The sequence below is a fragment of the Saimiri boliviensis genome, chromosome 13, assembly GCF_048565385.1.
Source record: "Saimiri boliviensis isolate mSaiBol1 chromosome 13, mSaiBol1.pri, whole genome shotgun sequence".
NCBI lineage: Eukaryota > Metazoa > Chordata > Mammalia > Primates > Cebidae > Saimiri > Saimiri boliviensis.
Genome location: NC_133461.1, coordinates 69,452,036 through 69,460,361, shown reverse-complemented (window position 1 = coordinate 69,460,361; position 8,326 = coordinate 69,452,036). Strand labels below are relative to the sequence as shown.

The 8,326-nt window shown below is 42.8% G+C and overlaps 1 pseudogene; it reads right to left on the bottom strand.

Annotated features, from left to right (window-relative positions):
* Positions 1-225: 225 nt before the first annotated feature.
* On the bottom strand, positions 226-806 carry LOC120361668 (interferon-induced transmembrane protein 3 pseudogene; annotated as a pseudogene).
* Between the last annotated feature and the right edge of the window lie 7,520 nt (positions 807-8,326).

Sequence of the window (8,326 nt, the reverse complement as noted above, 5' to 3'; positions counted from 1 at the left end):
GGGTACATAGTAGGTATATATATATGGGGTACTTTGGATATTTTGATATGAGCATACAATGTATAGTAATCATATCAGGGCAAACGAGGTATCCATTGACCATTTAAAAACATTTGTTGTTGCTGTTGTTGTTATTGAGTAGTAGGAGTTCTTTATATGCTCTGGATGTTAACCCTTTAGCAGATAAATAATTTTCTTTTTTTTTTTTTCCAGGAGCATGTGCACTTTATTGAACCACTGTAGAAAAGTGTGTGAGGGTAAAGGGTTGATACAGGAAGAGCTGGGGCAGGGCGAGGGATGGAAGCTGGATACCAGGGACTCAGGTCACGGGCAGAGCCCCTAGCCCGGGTGATTCCTCTGGATCTACCGATAGGCTTGCAGAATCAGGATTGGGATGATGATCATCAGAATGGTCATGATGATGCCTAGAATCAGGGCCCAGATGTTCAGGCACTTGGCGGTGGAGGCGTAGGCCTGGGCCCCAGTAAGGTCGCCAACCATCTTCCTGTCCCTAGACTTCACGGAGTAGGCGAACGCTATGAAGCCCAGGCAGCAGGAGTTCATGAAGAGGGTGTTGAACAGGGACCAGACGACATGGTCGGGCACGGAGGTCTCGCTTCAGATGTGGATCACAGTGGATGTCGGAGGTGCAGGGTTGTGGGGCACCCCCAGCACATCCACCTCATGCTCCTCCTTCAGCATCTCATAGTTTGGGGGACGGTCGGTGCTGGCGGGAGTGAAGAAGGTTTGGACAGTGTGGTTCATGGTGTCCGAGAAGACCTGCCGTGGTGGGGTTGCTGGGATGCTTCTCATAATTTTCAAGTATTTTCTCCCATTATGTAGGTTTTCTTTTCACTGTTTGTTTTCTTTGCTGTCCAGAAGTTTTTGATGTAGTCTCATTTGCCTACTTTATATTTTATTACCTGTGCCTTTGGTGTCATAGCCAAGAAGCCATTGTCCTTCTAGTGTCATGAAGTTTCTTGCTATGTTTTCTTTTAGTTTTATAGTTTCAGGTCTTAGGTTTAGGTCTTTTTTTTTTTTTTTTTTTGAGACGGAGTTTCACTCTTGTTACCCAGGCTGGAGTGCAACGGCGCGATCTCGGCTCACCGCAACCTCCGCCTCCTGGGTTCAGGCAATTCTCCTGCCTCAGCCTCCTGAGTAGCTGGGATTACAGGCATGCACCACCATGCTCAGCTAATTTTTTGTATTTTTAGTAGAGACGGGGTTTCACCATGTTGACCAGGATGGTCTCGATCTCTTGACCTCGTGATCCGTCCACCTCGGCCTCCCAAAGTGCTGGGATTACAGACGTGAGCCACCGAGCCCGGCCCCAGGTTTAGGTCTTTAATAAATTTTGAATTGATTTTTGTATATGGTGTAGAATAAGGGTCCACTTTTGTTCTTTCCTATGTAGATATACAATTTTCCTGGTACCATTTGCTGAAGAGCTATCATTTCTCCATTGTGTGGTCTTAGCATCTTTGTTGAAGATCTTTTGACTGTAAACATGAGGGTTTATTTTTGGGCTCTGTATTTTGTTCCATTGGTCTCTATGCCTGTCTTTATGTCAGTTCTATGTTGTTTCAATTACTGTAGCTTTGTAATATGCCTTGTATTCTGTTCTGGGCTCTGTATTTTGTTCTATTGGTCAATCTGTCTGTCTTTATGCCAGTATCATATTGTTTCAATTACTCTAGCTTCATAATATGCTTTAAAATCAGGAAGTGTGAGAGCTCCAGCTTTGTTCTTTTTCAAGTTTGTTTTTTGGGGGTCCTTTTAGACTCAATATGAATTTAGGATTTTTTTCTATGTCTGTAAAAAATGCCATTGAGATTTTCTTTTTTTCTTTTTTTTTTTTTTTTTGAGATGGAGTTTTGCTCTTGTTACCCAGCCAGGCTGGAGTGCAATGGCGCGATCTCGGCTCACCGCAACCTCTGCCTCCTGGGTTCAGGCAATTCTCCTGCCTCAGCCTCCTGAGTAGCTGGGATTATAGGCACGCGCCACCATGCCCAGCTAATTTTTTGTATTTTTAGTAGAGACGGGGTTTCACCATGTTGACCAGGTTGGTCTCAATCTCTCGACCTTGTGATCCACCCGCCTCGGCCTCCCGAAGTGCTGGGATTACAGGCTTGAGCCACCACGCCCGGCCGCCATTGAGATTTTCATGCAGATTGCGTTGAATCTGTAGACTGCTTTGGGTAGTATGGACATCTTATCAATATTAAGTCTTCCAGTCCATGAATATGAGATGCATTCCACTTATTTCTGTCTTCTTTAATTTCTTTCAGCAATGTCTTATCATTTTCATTATATAACTTTCTTGCCTCCTTGGTTTAGTTTATTACTATTTTATTCTCTTTTATGCTATTGCAAATGGGATGTTTATTTATTTATTGGATTGTTTGTTGTTTGTGTACGGAAACACAGCTGATGCTTAAATGTTGATTTTGTATCCTGCAATTTTGCTGAATTCATTTATTAGTTTTAACATTTTGTGGAATTTTGAAGAGCTTTTACATATGAGTTCATGCCCTCTGCTAACAGACAACATTTTACTTATTTTCCAATCCGCATGCTTTTTATTTCTTTTTCTTGCATATTTCTCTGGCTAGGACTTAGGAACTATGCTGAATGAAAGTGGTAAGAGTGGGTTTCCTTGCCTGGTTCATAATCTTGCAAGAAAAGCATTCAGTTTTTCATCATTGAGTATGACTGTAGCTGTGGGCATTTCAACCTTTACTACTGAGGCTGAAGTAATTTCCCTCTAGTCCTAGTTTGTTGAGTCCTTTGAACAGGGAGTTGAGCTTTGCCGAGTGTTTGTTCTGCATCAATTGACACAGTTATGTGATTTTTGCCCTTTTTTCTGTCTATGTGTTGTAGTGCATTTATTCATTTCCATATCTGGAACCATCCCCACATCCAGGGATGAATTCCTTTTGGTCATGGTACATAATCCTGTTAATGTGCTGTTGAATTTGGGTTGCTAGTACAGGCACACCCCATTCTATTGCCCCTCCCTTTATTGTGTTTCACGGCTAGTGTGCTGTTTCACAAATTGAAGGTTTGTGGCAACCCTGCGTCAAGCAAGTCTGTTGAGCCATTTTCTCAATACCATGTACTCACTTTGGGTCTCTGTATCATATCTTGGTAATTCTTAAGATATTTCAAACTTTCTCATTATTCTGATATGTTATGGTAATCTGCAATCCGTGATCTTCGATGTTACTTACTGTAATTGGTTTGCGGCACCACAAATTGTGCCCATATAAGATAAAGAACTTAACTGATAAATGTGTGTGTTCTGACTGCACCACCAACCAGCCATTCGTTCTCCCATTTCTCTCCCTCTCCTTGGGTCTCCTATTTCCTGATATACAACAATACTGAAATGAGGCCTCTTAATAACCCTACAGTGGCCTCTAAGTGTTCAACTGAAAGGAAGAGTCACAAGTCTCTCTCTTCTAATCAAAAACTAGAACTGATTAAGCTTAGTGCGGAGGGCATTCAAAAGGTCAGATAGGCCCTAAACAAAGTCTCTTGTGTCAAACAGCTAGCCAAGTTGTGAATGCAAAGAAAAAGTTTTTGAAGGAAATTAAAAGTGCTACTCCAGGCTGGGTGTGATGGCTTATGCTAGTAATCCCAAAACTTTAAGAGGCCGAGGTGGGAGGATCACCTGAGGTCAGGAGTTCAAGACCAGCCAGGCCAAAATGGCAAAACCCCGTCTCTACTGACAATACAAAAAAAAAAAAAAAAAAAAAAAAAATTAGCTGGGCATGGTGGTGTGTGCCTGCAGTTCCAGCTACTTAAGGAGGCTGAGTGAGGCAGGAGAATCACTTGAACCTGAGAGGCAGAGATTGCAATGAGCTGAGATCATGCCACTGCACTCCAACCTGGGCAACAGAGCTAGACTTTATCTCAAAAAATAAAAAATTTAAAAAAAGTGCTACCTCAGTGAACTCAAATGATAGAAAGCAAAACAGCATTGCTAACATGGAAAGTTTAGTGATCTGAATAGAAGAGCTAACCATCCACAATATTCCCTTAAGCTAAAGCCTAGTCCAGGGCAAGGTTCTACCTCTTTTTCAATTCTGTGAAGGCTGAGAGGGGTGAGGAAGCTGCAGAACGAAAGTTGGAAGCTAGCAGAGGTAGGTTCATACGATTTAAGAAAAAAAAAAAAAAAGCTGTCTTCAAACCATCAACATGCAAGATAAAGCAACAAGTACTGATATAGCAGCTGCAGCAAGTTATCCAGAAGACTCAGCTAATTGGTGAAGGTGGCTACCCTAAACAACATATTTTCAACGTAAATGAAACAGTTTTCTATTGGAAGATGCCACTAGGACTTTCATAGCTAGAAAGCAGAAGTCAATGGCTAGCTTCAAAGATTCAAAGGGCAGGATGACTTACTTGTTAGGGGCCAATGCAGCTAATAACTTTAAGCTGAAGCCAATGTTTACCATTCCCAAAATTCCAGGGCCCTTAAGAATTATGCTAAATCTACTCTTCCTGTGCTCTATCAATGGACCATCAAGGCCTGAATGGCAGCACATCTGTTCACAGCATGGCTCCCTGAGTATTTTAATCCTGCTGTTGAGGCCTACCACTCAGAAAAAAAAGATTCCTTTCAAAATACTGCTAATCATTGACAATACACCTGGTCACTCAAGAGCTCTGATGGAAATGTACAAGGAGATTAATGTTGTTTTCATGCCTGCTAATACAACATTACGACATCCATTCTGCAGCCCATAGATCAAGGAGTAGTTTCAGCTTTCAAGTTTTCTTTTTTCAGAAATACATTTCCTAAGGCTATAGCTGTCATAAATAGTGATTCCTCTGATGGATCTAGCAAAGTAAATTGAAAACTTTCTGAAAAGGATTCCACCATTCTAGCTGCCACTAAGTATATTTTGATTCATGGGAGGAGGTCAAAATATCAACATTAAGATAAGTCAGTTCCAACCTTCATGGATGACTTTGAACAGCTCAAGATTTCAGTGAAAGAAGTAATTGTAGATGTGATGGAAACAGCAAAACAGCTAAAATTAAAAGTGGACCCTAAAGATGTGGATAAATTGCTGCAATCTCATGATAAAACTTGAAGAGATCAGGAGTGGCTTCTTATGGATTAGCAAAGAGAGTGGTTTCTTGAGATGTAAACTACTCCTGGTGAAAGTGCTGTGCACATTGTCGAAATGACAACAAAGGATTTGGGATATTCCATAAATATCCCAATATTAGGTAATAAAGCAGTGGCAGGGTGTGAGAGAATTGGTTTCAATTTTGAAAGGATATAGGTATTTACTTTGTGGCTATCCTAGGACTTATATGAGACATCTTATACCTGTAACAGTCCATTTTAAGCTGATAACAACTTCAATCATATACAAAAACCACTTTTTTTTTTTTTTTTTTTTGAGACAGAGTTTCGCCCTTGTCACCCAGTCTGGAGTGCAATGGCACGATCTCGGCTCACCGCAACCTCCGCCTCCTGGGTTCAAGCAATTCTCCTGCCTCAGCCTCCTGAGTAGCTGGGATTACAGGCACGCGCCACCATGCCCAGCTACTTTTTTGTATTTTTTTTAGTAGAGACGGGGTTTCACCATGTTGACCAGGATGGTCTCGATCTCTCGACCTCGTGATTCACCCACCTCGGCCTCCCAAAGTGCTGGGATTACAGGCTTGAGCCACCGCGCCCGGCTTTTTTTTTTTTTTTTTTTTTTTTTATGATGGGGTTTCACCGTGTTGGTCAGGCCGGTCTTGAACTCCCGACATCAAGTGGTCCGCCCGCCTTGGCCTCCAAAGTGCTTGGATTACAGGCGTGAGCCACCACGCCCAGCCACAAAAACCACTTTTACAACTCTATTTTTAAATTATTGATGTCGGGCCAGGTGCAGTGGCTCAGGAGGCCAAGGTGGGAGGGTGGCTTGAGCTCAGGAGTTCAAAACCAGCCTGGGCAACATAACAAGACCTCATCTTAAATAAAAGTTATTTGAAAAATTTTTATTTCAATAGTTTTTGGGGTACATGGAAAACTAGGTGGTTTTTGGTTACATGGAAAAGTTCTTCAGTGGTGATTTCTGAGATTTTAGTGCACCCATCACCCGAGCAGTGTACATTATAACCAATATGTGGTGTTTTATTCCTCACCCCACTCCAAACCTCTTCGGCTAAGTCCCCAAAATCCATTATATCATTCTTTTTTTTTTTTTTTTTTTTTCATTTACCCTGAGACAGAGTCTTGTTCTGTTGCCTAGGCTGCAGTGCAGTGGTGCAATCTCAGCTCACTGCAACCTCCACCTCCTGGGTTCAATGAGTCTCATGCCTCAGCCTCCCTAGTAGCTGGGACTACAAGCACATGCCACCACACCCAGATAATTTTTTTTTTTTTTTAAGAGATGGGGTTTCACTATGTTGGCTAGGGTGGTCTTGAACTTCTGGCCTCAAGCAATCCACCCGCCTTGGCCTCCCAAAGTGCTGGGATAACAGGTGTGAGCCACTGCGCCTCGCCTGCCAAAGTCCATTATGTTATTCTTATGCCTTTGTGCCCTCATATCTTAGCTTCCATTTATAAGTGAGAGGTACAATAGTGGGTTTTCCATTTCTGAGTTACTTAGAATAATGGCCTCCAGCTCCATCCAAGTTGCTGCAAAAAACATTTCATTCCTTTTTATGGCTGAAGAGTAGTACAACATGATGAATATATGCCACATTTTCTTTATCCACTCATTGGTTGATGATCACTTAGTTCGGTTCTATATCTTTTCAATTGTGAATTGTGCTATTATAAACATGTGTGTGCATGTATCTTTTTCATATAATGACTTATTTTCATTTGGGTAGATACCCAGTAGTGGGACTGCTGGATCAGATGGTGTTCTACTTTCAGTTCTTTAAGGAATCTCCATATTGGTTTTACTAATTTACATTCCCACCAGCAGTGTAGAAGTGTTCCCTTTTCACCACATCCATGCCAACATCTATTGCTTTTTTGACTTTTTAATTATGATAATTCTTGCAGGAGTAAGGTGATATCTCATTACAGTTTTAATTTACATTTTCGTGAAGATGTTGAACATTTTTTCATGTTTGTTGGCTGCTTGTATATCTTCTTTTGAGAACTGTCTATGTTCTTTGCCCACTTTTTGATAGAATTATTTTTTTCTTGCTCATTTGAGTTCCTTGTAGACTCTGGATATTATTCCTTTGTCAGATGGATAGTTCGTGAATTTTCTCCCACTGTGTGGGTTGTCTGCTTATTCTGCTGATTATTTCTTTGGCTGTGCTGAAGCTTAAAAAAAATTATTGATGTCACAAATTACACTTTCACATAGTGTGTATCTGTAAGGTTTATTGCCGAGTTTAAAATGAGGAAACTGAGGCCAATATAAGAAAATGAAAATCCAGTTTATTCAGCTCCTGGGCGAGGTTCCATGGTCCCGGGGAAAGGGGCCAGGCAAGTCATGCCAACTTCCTGGGGTGTGGGGTTTTTATGGCTAGGAGGAACGAGCAACAGCTGGGTGCTCTAATTGACTCCAGGGGCGCAGGATTGAGACGGGGTGGGCCACTATTGGTTGGTGGGTTGTTGGGCAGGTTTTTCCGGTGGGAGAGCCAGCCAGGAGCCCTGCATCAGCTGGAGCCTTCCAGGGGAGCCATGCAGCAGAGCTAGGTGCCAAGTGCAGAGCCTGGTGCCGGGTGCAGAGGTGGGTGTGTCCAACCGCCTGGCGAGGCAACCGGCCTTACATTCCAATGCTTTTGATGATATAGGACACTGCATCTTTCTGGCTACTTCCTGCTGAATAGGGGCGAAGTGTGGGAGAAGGGTCAATTGGCTGGTGCCTCGGTTGGGAGTCGGACACAGAAGTGAAGCAGCATCTGGTTTATGGCCACCCTGGAAATTTCCCCCATGTGGGCCTGTAAAAACCTGAGGAAAAAAAGGGGCCAACACTAACAGAAGGCAAACGACAATGATGGCGGTGATAATAGGGGTCAGCCAGGTAAGCAAGCGGGATTGCCACCAGTTAAAAGGCAAGACTGATGCATTTTGCTTCTTGTGGAGGTCCTCTTGGAAGCGATAAAGAGCGTTGACATTTTTCCCACAAGGCCTGTTTCATTGAGGTAATAGCAGCATTGCTCCTGAAGAAACAGACAGGTACCTCCCTTTTCTGCTATCAGCAGATTAAGGGCTCGTCGGTTCTGGAGAGTTACCTGGGCCAGTAACGTGATTTGTCGCTGGAGGAGGCCAGGGAGGTGGCTGACGCCTCAATGGCCACATGGAGCTTGTCTTCCATTTGGGCGGCTAAAGTGACACTGTAGCCCAGGGTGC